Here is a 15,637-nt window from a genome sequence, read left to right as displayed (position 1 = left end):
GTTGATTATATTGGTGCAAACTCGAAACCGTATTAAAAATTGTACGTCGTTTTTTCAAAGAAAGTGTTCAACATCAGTGCCTTCACTAAGGATCATTAGTGTGAATGAATCGTTTTAGGGTGTAGTTTCTGATATCGTATAGCAGAATGTATCAAGTCCTTTCTCGCTGCGGTAACGGAGGTTGATGACACCAATGTCAATCAAACGGTTACACAATGAAAACTAATAACAAAGTAGTACATGTACATTAAGAACATATTAAGAATGTATTTATGCAACCAAAGCATTACCCACACTCAAAGCATTTGGTGTGGATACAATAAGTCAGCTTCTGCTAAGAGAAACAGCTCCATTCATAGATAAACTACGCTGTATTCTTTTTAATATGTTACATGTTTAGAAAGTGTTTCTTTCTTTATGGGGAACGGCAACAATAATGTAAGCGATTACAAAGAACTGCGCCAGAGTCCTTCAGGTAACAGACTTTTTCAGTATTAATTTTTATTTGAAAGCTACAGAAACATAAAATATTTTTCAATATCTTTACAATTCCTAATGCATTTGTATTATGACATCAACCTGGCCTTCTGTCCAACATTTTAATAGTATTTCAGCTCATAAATATGTATCAAGGTACATGTATTATACTAGACAAAAGAACGTGTGCGTGTAACAGGATTTGACCTGAATGGATGTTTGTATTAAATGACAACACAACACAATGTGATGAATGATGGAAGTTTATGAAATGAATTAATACAAATACGTATATACTCTACAAATAAAATGTGATCTTTTCAAGCTTTAAACAATGTCTTATTCAATTGGTTACACAAACATTCACAAATGGGAAAACAAAAATGTGATTAATATATTATCATGTATGAAAGTAAGATTCATATAATCTCACGTAATAAAAGTAAGATTCAAAGAATCCCAAGAACTATCATGTAATGAAAGTAAGATTCACGTAATCTCACGTAATGAAAGTAAGGTTCAAATTGTCTCATGTATTGAAAGTAAGATTCACATAATCTCATGCAGTAAAAGTAAGATTCACGTAATCTCACGTAATGAAAGTAAGATTCAAATTGTCTCATGTGGTGAAAGTAAGATTCAAATAATCTCATGTGGTGAAAGTAAGATTTAAATAATCTCATGTAATGAAAATGACTAAAATTGTACTCAGTTTAAACAACATAATCAATTGAAACAAACATATGACTCGTGACTCAGTCATTTGTACAAACGTATGACTCATATATACTTGTAAAAGCTTGCAAACGTGTCCATTGACAAACCACACAGTTCTACTGAATTCTTGGGTTGGCCCACACTTGTATTGGCCACACACAAGCTTCATGGGTCCACCACGCGCACAAGTTTACTAATCAGCAATTCCGTCCTTGTATGGCCTTGATGGTTGCATCAGCTTCCATCCTCATACAAACACACAGACGGCCAGACCGACATCCTGAAATATCCGCTCACACATACGCGCAGGCAGCTACATTAAAACCAAACTGGTCATAATACCAGGTATGGAATTAAATTTTTTATATAATCGCTACTAAATTAAACTCTTAATAGCAACTTGTAACAATTCAAAAGTTCACAACGTTTCAGGTCTGCATAGTGGTAAAAGCATAATTTCACCCTACGACATTAAAATCTGAATATGTTTCACATATCAAATAAAACAAAAATGTAACACTTACCCCTATGACTGTAGAACAAAAATGGAGAATGTACACCCCTTGACAAGAACCAAACGACCAGTGTATCAGTTAGAAAAGCAATTTGCCTTAAATCTACAGAAGAATGAGTGTCAGTAAAGGTAAAACAAACGTGCATACCGTGCTTTAGTATATCTCGCCGCAAGCGATCTACGACGAGATACATGTTAGTTCAGTTGCTTAACTAGAAAAACAATTATCCATCCAAGGTGTGATGTATGATGTGATGTGATTTGGATTGTTAACGTAGCCTTAAAACTTTTTCAGTTATATCGCTACGATGTCTGCAATGTGTCAGTTTATAGTGATGTCTAACACTGGGGCATCATGCCGCAGACATGTAGCATGATATCCCACACAGTCACATTATCCTGACACCAGGACGACCAGTCCTAACACTAACATCTTAATGCTGAACGCCCAGCGAGGCAGCTCTTAGAAACATTTTTATGTGTTTGGTATGACTCGGCCGGGGATCGAACCCACTCCCGCATCCGAGGCGGACGCTCTAAACACTAAGCCACCGGAGCGGTCTCCACCCTATGTAACGTTTTACGCATGTACGACTAAGAATCATCGAATCGTTCTAAGGCAAAACCAAGTTGGTTTTTTTTTTCCTTTTTCTGTGACAGTGCGGTATTTCTAAGGACTCTATATCATTTGATCAGGTTTTGTTTGAAGGTCTAATATATAAATTAAAGTGCAATGGTATTTATATCTGTTTTATTGATTGGTGTTTGGACTACCTATCAAACAGGCTCAAAGCAGTCTTCTAAATATTGCCGAATCAGTTGGCTGTTATGTTGCAGATGGTATACGACGGGGTTCTATTTTAGGTCTGTTATAATTCATTGTGCATATTAACGATACAGGCCACAATTTCTTGAATTCAAAAGGATTCGTTGCAATGGATCGCTCACTGTCATATTCATTAAATGATACTTACGAAATCAAATATGCACTTAATACAGATTCACAGACGATTAACTATTGGTCAAGACATTGGTTGTTTGACTTTAATACAGCAAAAATTGAGGTAATGCTATTCTTGCAAAGGTTATGTAGACTCACAAACTGGTCCTAAATTTTTAAGTTAGTTTAACACGAAAACTTGAAAATGTTTGGTGTAATCCGTTGTTTTTACCGCAGAATTGATGTGAACTGCTGCAGTGGTGCAGTTTATTTTCGACAAAAGGGTTTGTTGTGTGCCTCTAAGAAAAAAATGAATGGCTGTGAAAAAGAGATTTTTCAATGTAATCTAATTCATTGTGCTATGGCAGCTAACTAATTTACTTTCAGAAATCTGACTTCAAAAGCATGTATGACTAAAACTTAGAAATTTTCTCAGCATTTTGTTTAAAGTGAGCGTCATGATAACGATATTTGGATGCTTTTAATAGCATCATGTAACTTTTTTTCACATTGTTGCATGGTAATTTTATCCTATCTGTAACTCAGTAAATTTTCAGGTCAGCATCATTAAATGTAGCTAAAAGTATCTAATTAGCTTTACTACTTTGTGTGAAGAGAAGAACGTATTTTTAGCTACACTTAATGACGCTTAGCTGAACATTTACTGAGCTACAGATGGAACCAAACTCGTGATGCTGTGTGGAACGAACTGTAACAAAAAACACTGTTCCAGGCAACAGACTATGCACATCACTGACTACAAGCTTCCAAGCTCTCCCAAGAGCTACTACAAAAACGCAACAAACAGAAACGTGTTATGTCAGACCTGCGTTCTTTAAACTTTTTCAAACACCCCCAACAAACCCCAGTTGAATAAAGCATTGTAAGCAATTGAAACGTCACTTATTTACCAATATGATTGTTGAATCATGAGTTCATACGATATTCCACAAGAAGATTTTAATGTAGAGTATCGTTGCGCTAGTAATAGCTACACTTACAGTACAGACATGTTGTCCCCAAGAAAATCATGAATTACAAATCTCCTCCGTCAATACCGAATTAGTTAGAACTGTACCTAGTATTAAATTGTATCGTTCCATATCCTACCATAGAAGATATTCCAAGTTAGAACTGACGCAACTTAAAAGTTATCCATATAAAATATATTAATTACATATTGTTATTTTCATACGACATTCATCGATTAAATGTGACAATACACTAATGATATCAAGTGGTTTTAGTTTATATTTTCTTAAGCGTAGAACTTGTTTACTTAGGGTCTACAGGTCACCCCAGTGTCCTCAGTAATATTTTCGTATAATGCGCAGTATTTTAAAAATAATAACACGTGGTTCCAAACGCACATGGTGCAATACTTCCAACACATAACAATTATAACCTTTTCCTGATCTTTTGTTTCTTTCCTAAGAGCGGTAAATATAGCTAGATTCTACCGAGATAATTGTTCTTATTCTCATGAAAGAGTTTGAAACCTGACGACCAGAGTGAGAGGCAATAATAATACCTGATAAATTATGTGTGTTGATTCTGCTAACTATATTGCAGATGTGAAGGGTTAATTATAATTTAAATGGGACAAAAATTGGATGAGAAAAACAATCTCGCGAGAAGAAAAGCATATATTCTCTTAATATTCTCCAGATCTTTCATATCACACTGAGGTTTTGTACTGACTTTGTGGCTCTATTAAAATTGTTTCCATCTCAACGTGTGGTCCTAACGCAAACCATATTTTGTGGCGCGCCTTGAATGCCTGTAGCTATTAGAATATTTGCCCAGCAAGTGTCAATGTGCTAGACGTCGTCATAACGTATTCAATGGCCATACATTTTGGCCAATATCACAGCCTCTTTTGACTGGATTATTTGCCCCTGTAATTAATGTAGGCTAGATGGGGGAAGTATGTATCTGTCAATCACTAAATCATTCTCAGGCAATAGCGCACCAATATCAACAGAATTTCCAACAAACAACCGCATGCTATTCCGATTGCCTGCAAAGGATCCAGTAGAAATAAATCTGTAGAATCAAACAAGTTTTTGATATTCACAGCTGTCTATTGAAGTTCAATGGTCAAAGTGGTTTCTGCGGGATTACTTCAACTGATATATTATGGACCAATAGAAGGTGATACATTGAATATAGTCAACATAGGGGACGATTACTGCTCCATGACATCATGATTACAATCTTCCTTAACCTGACTCTTTCTTTAAATTTGACGTATTTGCTTTGTGTGGGAAACGGAATAAACTTGTATGATGTCTCCACGGCGGTGTTCAAGCTGTCCGCTGAGCTTATGCTTAATAAAGCACTATGCATCCTTCGCACTCACATACCTCGTCAGACAGTCATTATATTTGGATAGCATTTCTTCTTCTTAGCTGCTTTTCCAGTTTCCAAAATTGGCATATTTATAACCAGAAAGTGAACAATTATGTTTTCTGCTGATTCACCAGTGGATACCTTCTTCTGTAAACTGTATTCACTATATTAAGCCTTGTGGTACTTTATTTATATACTGAATTCACTTATGAGACGAAAAGATACCTGCATTGAATGGCATGGTCTCTATTCTTTCGTCCATACCCTCCTTCCAGTGTCTTGCAGAACTCAAATGTTGCCGCCATGAGAGAGTTCTGTTATTGTTGTGTAACGTATACGCACAAAAGATACATATCGCCCACGAGCAGCATTTGGACCGTATGTGGGAATACAGGCTCATTCTTGTTTGAACCTGCTATACGAGTGAGGTTTATAATGAGTCTGAATGATAAATAACATTGTGCATGGCACAACAACTTGTCAAATATTTGTTTAGCGCGTACAGTTTGAATTATCTAATACACTTCGTTCTCACTTGCTCCATTCTTACATTGAGGCCCTCCAGAAAGCTACTTCGGTGTCTGCTAATCATAAGACACATGCATGGGGTAAATTATAGTTTTGGTTCCCCGGATCAAAGACTAAGCTTTAAAGGACTGGAATCAATCTAAAAGAGGATGAAATATACATATAATAATGCAAGCAATTATGATATTTAGTCACGATAGTAATACGAATCATTCTGTAATATAAACTATTGCATAGTCCTAAAGGAAGGGCTTAACCAAATCGCGTTTTACAATAGTGGTATACATACTTTGTTTTTGTATACTCGTTCTTTGTCCATGATTGAGGATATAATTTTAATGTGTACCTGTCTACGGTCACGTTTTTGTTTTGCTTGTAAATTACAAATATGTTTATTTCGGTTTGAGTTCAATACGCAGCCAAACTTCTAGAAATGAACTTAAAATTTCTGCGTTTTTTTCTTTCCGAAAATGTTATTTTGACATAAGCTCAAATGGGGATGTATATGACGTTGAGATCAATAAGATTATTCAGTCCTACTTTAAGTTCAGACCTGAAATTATTTGTTGTTGTGTTTTGATATACTTTGAGAGGAATGCTCTATAATCTTTAATTTATATAATTAAATCATTATTTGTCGAAATTTTTAAACACTTGTCGGTTTTGATTTTGTGCACTAGGATTCGAAGAAATATTAACAGTAACGATAACAACTGCAAAGAACGAGCGTAACATTGCGTCATGTGTATTCAATTTGTATTGTATGTTAGTTTTAATTTTTTTATTTCAGTATAGACTATTGGTAATTTAACATTGTATGTTTTACTTGACCTTGTCCAAAATAGAGTTCATTTTCTTCCTGAGCTGAATTATTGATTTTGGTTTTGTAGAAAATATATTTATCTCGATTTGAATCCAGTAATCCCCAAAGAACTGCAGAGTCTACCGGTTGTTTACTAAACATTTAATGTTATAAATTTTGCAACAAATTTCTGATTATAACAAATATTTTGTTTGGTAAATAATAAAGAGTTTCTAGAAGGTTATTGTCCACTAAGGCATGTTTTTTATGATAGAAAAAGTTGGTTGTCACCTGAGGGCAGGCAGAAGACTATATAATCTTGTTAGTGAAGGGTTTTTAATTTGTCCACTATGATCTAGCAGAATCAAGATGTATTACATGGTGTGTCCAGTATTTCATTTCGGGATGGAGCTTATTTCTTCAAATTATTTAATTCAAGTGATTACACATTGGAAACATAATAGTGCTCATAAAATATATTCTTGGACAGATAAATTCACCGAAGTATATAGTGATTTGAAAGCTGCAATTATATTACTTTTATTCAACAAAATACTGTTGGCACATCAACACTTTACGGGCTACCACAGACACATCAACACTTTCAGTGTTCGATTTAGTTTGAGGTTCTACTAAACTTTAATAGGGACTTCAATTTTTTAGACTTCTGTCTATAATTCTAGGACTATTTCGTATTTAATTCGCAATATCATAAGTTCCTTTTATTATATTTTCACTCTATTTTCTACTGAAATAAATTATAATTCTAGTTTGGGGATTTAATTAGTATTACCGTATGTTCCTTTTTATTACATTTTCGAAATGCGTTCTAGGGAAATACATTATTTGGTGAATTTTATAAAGCGTACGCGATTTCACTTTGTTATTTATTTTAAGAGCATAGGCTCGTAACAATTGAACAAAAAATCCTTATATTTTATTATCAAGCAGCACGAATCAGATGATGTTTATTTAATGTATTGCGATTTGTTCAGGATTAGTGTTAACCAAATTTTTATATATTTCTTTAGATAGTATATAAGACAATAACCTATTGAAACAACTCTTATTTATAAATGATTCTTTTTGGGGTACCAACTCTCTGAGCTAGGTACTGTGTAAAAAACAATTTCATCACTTCAGACGTTCACATCCACCCCAGTATTTTCGACAAGCATTTTTGAAATACATAGTACCATAATAAATGTATTAGGTCCTAGCAGTTAGACTATAGAGCCCGCATTTTCTTAACCTATGATCGAAAAGAAAATTATATATTTTGCTGACGTCCATAAACCTCTTGGGGTGTAATTTTCAGTAGTCTAGGCAACAGGACCGAACACACTGACAACAAAAAACCTCCCGTCACATATTGCAGACTACAGTACAAGGCAACTGCTGGTATTTCTTTGAAACATTTTATAGTAGTGTGAGGGTAACAGATAGGATGTTACAAGGTCTGTAATAACAATTAACGACATTTGCAAGAAAGTTTTCTGCCTATTCGATCTATGTAATCATTTACCGATATTCATTGATACATTGAGCAAGTACAGAAAGTCATTAGCTCTCCAAGATATTGTATGCATCAGTAGTGTCCAACCTTTCAATTTAGGGTGAGAGTCGAAACATACAAACTGTTTAAGGTCGATGGCCGCATGAGGTGGTTTGTTGACCAACATTACTAATACAATTAAATCATTTTTAATTTTAATAATTAAATACGAAAATCTAACTCTTATTACATGACAATAATAACATTCGTATTACCATGTCGTGGTAATAGTGCTAAATAAGTAGTATCACCTTGCTACGATTTCCTTTTCTCACACTGATATGTTTCCACATCTCATTATAAAATATATACTGAAACGTTATAGCGTGAATGTATAATCAGTAACACGTGTAATGAACCACACAATCAGATTACACAATAAATGGCTTGTGTTAACTGCTGCTAATGAACACTGCTTTACCCCTTGGATAATACATTCATGTGCATTAAAACGATTAAATCCCATCCCATACTGGCCATTACTTAATCGTCGTGTTGCTTTATATTTTGAATAGGAAATCCCTAGGTGCGTCTAAACTTGATCTTGTTTTAACACTATTTTTCAACGTTTTCACATTAAACACACTCTTACTAAAACGAGTTTTCAAAACTTTTTTGAATCCGACAGATAGAACAAATTCTAAACAAAAGTTGTAAACCTTAAAAATAGTATTTGAAGTATTATCGCTACATTCAGCAAACGCAAATGGAAATTTACTAAAATCTAGTTTTAGCCGACCCTATAAAGTGTCTGATGGATTTCCATATACACTATTCAGTTCATATCGGAATGAAGAAGATAGTTCACGGAGCAGATACAATCAGTATTCTGCTACTCAAGTAAGTTATTTATAGCATGATTTCCGCCTGAAAATACATGTTTGTTTTTGATTATACATATATGTACGAACAGGAAGCGGAAGGAGACAATGTATCATAGATGCAAGTATATGCTTGTCGTGAACACTGCTTTTGTTCCAATGTGCGGTACTATTACACTTTTCTGTTATTATAGCATAGAGTTAACTTGCATTAGGGTTCGAAAGACAGTCCAATAATCACGGGAACATCAATATATTAGCATCACAAACACCTGGTACACTGTACTATTAGTATGGTGTATCTATCTTCATCAAGTTCATAATTCTACGTTGACCGTGCATGCCTGGTACACTTCTCTGCTATCATTCTGTATCTTTCATCATTAAACCATGAAATACAGTCCATTAAGTAAATGCCCTAAATACCCGTATATAAACAAAACAGACTAATAAAGACGACAGTCTATCCTCTAATCAACAGACAACATAAGTCATTTATTTGCTGACCCATCAAAGATATGCTAGCAATCCCACCGCATACTCGAATGGACAAAATGCATATGGTTATCAATAGTCAGCATATTGGAATTTGCCATGCAACTTAATTCAACATTTCATCACACAATGCATTTGATTCATTTCACATCATTCAAATTTCATGTACAAATATACCGATTTACAGTACAACATATACATAACCTAGCAATCAGTTAACATTTATACAGAAATCCAGGTTAATAACACTGTTAAGTTGTGGAATGAATAATTAAAATATATTACCCTACTTACAGACCAGATAAATTTGTTATTGTGGTACAGACAACCTGGTATTGTAACGAGTGGGTGGTCAAATCAGTTTCTGCGACTTAAGATAGCAATGTTATTTTGATAACCTAATACCTTATATCCTTGACATTTGTACTTAATTTTACTCCATGTGACCACACAACATTGCAACGCAGCTGCGCGATTAATTAACCATTCTAAAAATGAAGATTATTTCTCAGCAACACAGAAGAATATCCGACAAGCCATTGGCATGGATTTTTCAATAAAGTGTAAGAATTTACAAAGTAATAAATCTGAATCTCTAAAATATACAGTAAGAAGTCAATAAGAATAGAGTTGTATTCTTTGTCGAATGACTGCCTCTTTAAGAACAGAATTGTTTTCTTTGTCGAATGACTGCCTCTTTAAGAATAGAGTTGTTTTCTTTGTCGAATGACTGCCTGTTTAAGAACAGAGTTGTTTTCTTTGTCGAATGACTGCCTCTTTAAGAATAGAGTTGTTTTCTTTGTCGAATGACTCCCTGTTTAAGAATAGAGTTGTTTTCTTTGTCGAATGACTGCCTCTTTAAGAATAGAGTTGTTTTCTTTGTCGAAGGACTGCATGTTTAAGAATAGAGTTGTTTTCTTTGTCGAAGGATTGCCTCTTTAAGAATAGAGTTGTTTTCGTTGTCGAATGACTGCCTGTTTAAGAACAGAGTTGTTTTCTTTGTCGAAGGACTGCATGTTTAAGAATAGAGTTGTTTTCTTTGTCGAAGGATTGCCTCTTTAAGAATAGAGTTGTTTTCTTTGTCGAATGACTGCCTGTTTAAGAACAGAGTTGTTTTCTTTGTCGAGTGACTGCCTCTTTAAGCATAGTGTTGTTTTCTTTGTCGAATGACTGCCTCTTGAAGAATAGAGTTGTTTTCTTTGTCGAATGACTGCCTCTTTAAGAATAGAGTTGTTTCGTTGTTTTCTTTGTCGAATGACTCCCTCTTTAAGAATAGAGTTGTTTTCTTTGTCGAATGACTGCCTCTTTAAGATTAGAGTTGTTTTCTTTGTCGAATGACTGCCTCTTTAAGAATAGAGTTGTTTTCTTTGTCGAATGACTGCCTCTTTAGGAATAGAGTTGTTTTCTTTGTCGAATGACTGCCTCTTTAAGAATAGAGTTGTTTTCTTTGTCGAATGACTGATTTTTTAAGAATAGAGTTGTTTTCTTTGTCGAATGACTGCCTCTTTAAGAATAGAGTTGTTTTCTTTGTCGAATGACTGCCTCTTTAAGAATAGAGTTGTTTTCTTTGTCGAATGACTGCCTCTTTAAGAACAGAGTTGTTTTCTTTGTCGAATGACTGCCTATTTAAGAACAGAGTTGTTTTCTTTGTCGAGTGACTGCCTCTTTAAGAATAGTGTTGTTTTCTTTGTCGAATGACTGCCTCTTGAAGAATAGAGTTGTTTTCTTTGTCGAATGACTGCCTCTTTAAGATTAGAGTTGTTTTCTTTGTCGAATGACTGCCTCTTTAAGAATAGAGTTGTTTTCTTTGTCGAATGACTGCCTCTTTAAGATTAGAGTTGTTTTCTTTGTCAAATGACTGCCTCTTTAAGAATAGAGTTGTTTTCTTTGTCGAATGACTTCCTCTTTAGGAATAGAGTTGTTTTCTTTGTCGAATGACTGCCTCTTTAAGAATAGAGTTGTTTTCTTTGTAGAATGACTGCCTCTTGAAGAATAGAGTTGTTTTCTTTGTCGAATGACTGCCTGTTTAAGAACAGAGTTGTTTTCTTTGTCGAGTGACTGCCTCTTTAAGAATAGTGTTGTTTTCTTCGTCGAATGACTGCCTCTTGAAGAATAGAGTTGTTTTCTTTGTCGAATGACTGCCTCTTTAAGAATAGAGTTGTTTTCTTTGTCGAATGACTGCCTCTTTAAGATTAGAGTTGTTTTCTTTGTCGAATGACTGCCTCTTTAAGAATAGAGTTGTTTTCTTTGTCGAATGACTGCCTGTTTAAGAACAGAGTTGTTTTCTTTGTCGAGTGACTGCCTCTTTAAGAATAGTGTTGTTTTCTTTGTCGAATGACTGCCTCTTGAAGAATAGAGTTGTTTTCTTTGTCGAATGACTGCCTCTTTAAGAATAGAGTTGATTTCTTTGTCGAATGACTGCCTCTTTAAGAATAGAGTTGTTTTCTTTGTCGAATGACTGCCTCTTTAAGAATAGAGTTGTTTTCTTTGTCGAATGACTGCCTCTTTAGGAATAGAGTTGTTTTCTTTGTCGAATGACTGCCTCTTACCTATATTTTGAATAAATACTCAGTGCATGATCCATATATGAATAACGTACAGAGCATAATTAAGGATTATTGAAATCACCAGCAACATAATCATTTCTTTGACGTGAAGACGATTAGTGACAGCCTACAGTAGGCTGAGCTTACATAGCAGTAGGACATGCTATTCGCCGTACTTTGACATTCAAAATGTTGTAGTGTGTTTCAAGAATACAACTGGGGGCTGATTTTATATGTTATAGCTCAATCGAAATTCAAACCCCAGAAACCTGTAATCCAAAACCCTCTGAAAATCCTTTCCACATATATGTATAAAAGCACGATCCAAGTAGTTCTTTAAGTTATGGAATACATCAAGGTTTGCTTGTGACTATCCTAGTTCCGGTAAGTGTAGAATAAGTGCAGAATGGTTGAAGATTCTGATACGTACCAAATATCGTATTGAAATGACATCTATGCAGTAGCGTACTAACTGGGAGGGGAGGGACGGGGCAGTTTACTGAAACACCAGAGGTCCTGGAGCAGCCAAACAACGGACGCATCATCATCGCCCTAGACACCATTTACCCTTAGTACGCCACTGTATCTATATGAAAGTGGAAAATGCAAAATGGGGCCTAAACAGGGATATAAATTGTGAAGGTCATTATCATGAACGGTTATTAACAAAGCACACTATACATTTTATAAAAGTGTCGTATTTTTATGGATCCTTCTCTGATACCTTCTTGCCATGGTCAATTTCATATAAGTAAAGGAAAGCAGCCCGTAGCGTCTTTGAAAAATATTTATGCATTTTAAGAACAATATGTTAGTTGTGCTTTTTTGAAACCCAGCAGCAGCAGTTATTTTATAGAATGTTTGCTTCAGACAGAACATGGCTTTCTGAATAGTATTCAAAATAGCTGTCAACTAGTATAGGTAAACTACACGCATATGGACGCCAACACTCAACAGTGTGAGAGTTGTACACCTTTGCCTTGTAACATCTCCTTTCAGCCGTGACTTAAAGCCTTATGTGCAACCTTATCTACGTTGCTATGGAGTAGTTGAACAAACCGTGTCTTGTTTGTACTGGTTTCATGAGGCAAGCGTGTGCAAAAAGTACAAGCAGTTTTTGCCGCGACAAATTGATAGACAACTTACGTAATGAAAGAGACAACCACAGAATACCTATTAGAATTACTTCCCTTAAAGTAAGAGCAAGTATTCTGGTCTTTTTGATACCATCATTTGTCAAGAAGCTAATAAACGCTAATATACCCGTAGCTTCGATAATCTGATGACCAGTTTCAGTTTTATACTTGTGCTTCATACGTTTCCGTATCTATTGCACGTGCGTCATAAATATTTGGCTAATATGATAAGGACCGTAGAAAGTATTTTCAAATAAGGGGAATATGTGAAAAAAATGCAAATTGAAAAGAACCATACACTTTGATGATCTGTATAACAACACAGTCTAAAATTGAAACAATTAATCACGTATTGTTTCGATGTATGTTGTATTTCATTATACTTTAATAACTTTGAACTCTTCCTAACAAAACTTATCAAACTGTCTCACTTGTCTAGAATTGCATCAGACCTAAAATTATTTTACCCAGATTTCGCTTCCAGATGAAAATTTCCGTTTTCACGAAATGCCATTTTTATATAGCATTATGCATTTGGCAGCATGGGAAAGTATTCACAATTACGTAAGACAGTTCCAAATTTAAACGGAAGAATAATGTGAGGTGAAAACGGATGTAATTGACGTGACCTTTTTAATCATAGAGGAAGAATTTTTCGTGAAAAGAAGATTCGAAAGCCTCTATGATTTCCCCGACCTACAATATAAAATATTCTTATCCTGCCTGGATTAGGCAGCTTATCTCAACTACCTCAGCAAGATATAACATATCTAACTTTGATGTGCCGTTAAACACCAAAATAAAAAAAACAACAGAAATATCACTTCAGGGACTTGGTCACAGATAACGAATAAAAGTTGTCCGGGATGATAATCGTGTCGCCAAAAATGAAATGACTGATAAAACTTAACATCGGACACATTGAAAATTCTTTGAAAATTGACAGAATCAGATGATAATTTTTTAAATCCTCTTTTCCGATCGAAGAAAATATCTAGTTTCGCACCCTTTTCGGTAGACGCATTCCATGTTCTTGCATTTAGCACAACCTTTACCGGTCCACGTGGCTACATATTCTAGTTGATCGGAACTGACCATCGATATGCAGCGTGTGTGAAGAGGCAAACCTCTGGCGATCTATGAAGAATGCATTAGTTTGAGACCAGATTTATGGGGACAGGAACGTATCAAATCGCCATGCTGTCATGATCGGTAATGTCTTTTCGAGGGGAGAATTGTTTTCTTAATTAAGCATTTGTTTATTTAGCAGCCAAATGGACTATTAGGGACACGGTAAACTTTGATTTCATGGTAAAACTGTCACAAATTGAGAATTTCCATTGACCAGTAGTCACGACGTAGAAGGTCAAATTGACCCCATATTTGGCGCCTCTGGAAAAAGGTGGCAGATATACTTAATCCTGATTGGTTACGCTAAATAAAGAGCGTATTTTAATATCGCCCACATCGAATATTTTAATCAGTCTAAGCTTTTCTGTAAGAGGCAAACATGTGTAAAGAAGACTGCGAGAGAAATTGGTGAGAAATTCTCTCGTAAAACTGTTGTCCAAGAGGACTGTTGTCGAAGGAAAACAGACGAACAAATTTGGCAGTAGAAGCAAGGAACTTTGAAAGGAAAGGTATTTTGACAATTCCATGTAATTTGTTGGTGCCATATATAATGCTTTGCTGAATTTATTTACTTATATTTGCATGAATCTATTTACTACATTCGTATATCAATTTGCTTTATGAAGTATAACTGTGTTGAGTTTATACATAGGAAGTCGTACAATAATCTTTAGATAAGTTTGACGATTTGTTTGAATTAGTCATCTTGTTTGCATAATAATTAGGTTCTAAGAATTTAATGCTTTACATTAGTTAATATGAGTTATGAGATTCCGTGTGAAATCACCGAATTTAGAAGATTTCACGTATGATTAAGGCTGAATGTGTATTCGCCGGACATGACGTAGAAGTCATTTAATGTATTTCATTTATTCACTTGTGTAAATTGAGGCTGGCATCGGAACCGTTATGCCTCGTGGTGTGTTATTGTGTGATGTTAATGCGTGATGATTTAGACATTAACCTAACTAGGGTCATTATGGGACCGATATTAAGATCTGATAACAAGAGGGCGAAATTAAAGTCCCTATATTCGTAAACAACAGGAAATTTAGGTTGTCTCTATTTATATTTGTTAAAAGGGGAGAAAATAGCTCATGCGACGTATTAATTCTGAGACGTATAGTGAGACTATCTCTGAGACGTATAGTGAGACTGTGTCTAAAACGTATAGTGAGACGTACTTATCCTGAGATCCAGGTATCTGTGAATCTACGTGCTACGCACAGAATGAGGACCGAAAAAGGCAAGACCGACGGAAGTCGAAGGAACAGCTACAGTGGTGTGGAGTGAACGAAGAAAAAGGTTATGCAATCATACAAGGCATTGACTTCGATTGTTCACTCGATCCTATGATGAACTAAATCTATCAGGAAAACAGATCGGCTACTTTATTTAAATATCTTTTGTATTTTCTTTTGTAATTCGTTAAAAAATTTATATCTAAAAACAGAGTGTATTCCTGATGTAATGAATTATCATAGTTGTTTTATGTAATTGATTAAATTGTTTGTTTACATGTACGGGGGCTCGTGTTGGTTTGTTCTATATATTTGCTCAGATCTCTATCTATTCCATCTTTAAGTTTCACCACTTATATTTATATTTCCTCGAACTGGGCAA

This window comes from Sinohyriopsis cumingii, chromosome 18 (assembly GCF_028554795.1).
Source record: "Sinohyriopsis cumingii isolate HCF-2022 chromosome 18, ASM2855479v2, whole genome shotgun sequence".
NCBI classification, from domain to species: Eukaryota; Metazoa; Mollusca; class Bivalvia; order Unionida; family Unionidae; genus Sinohyriopsis; species Sinohyriopsis cumingii.
Note: the sequence above shows the minus strand (reverse complement) of the source record.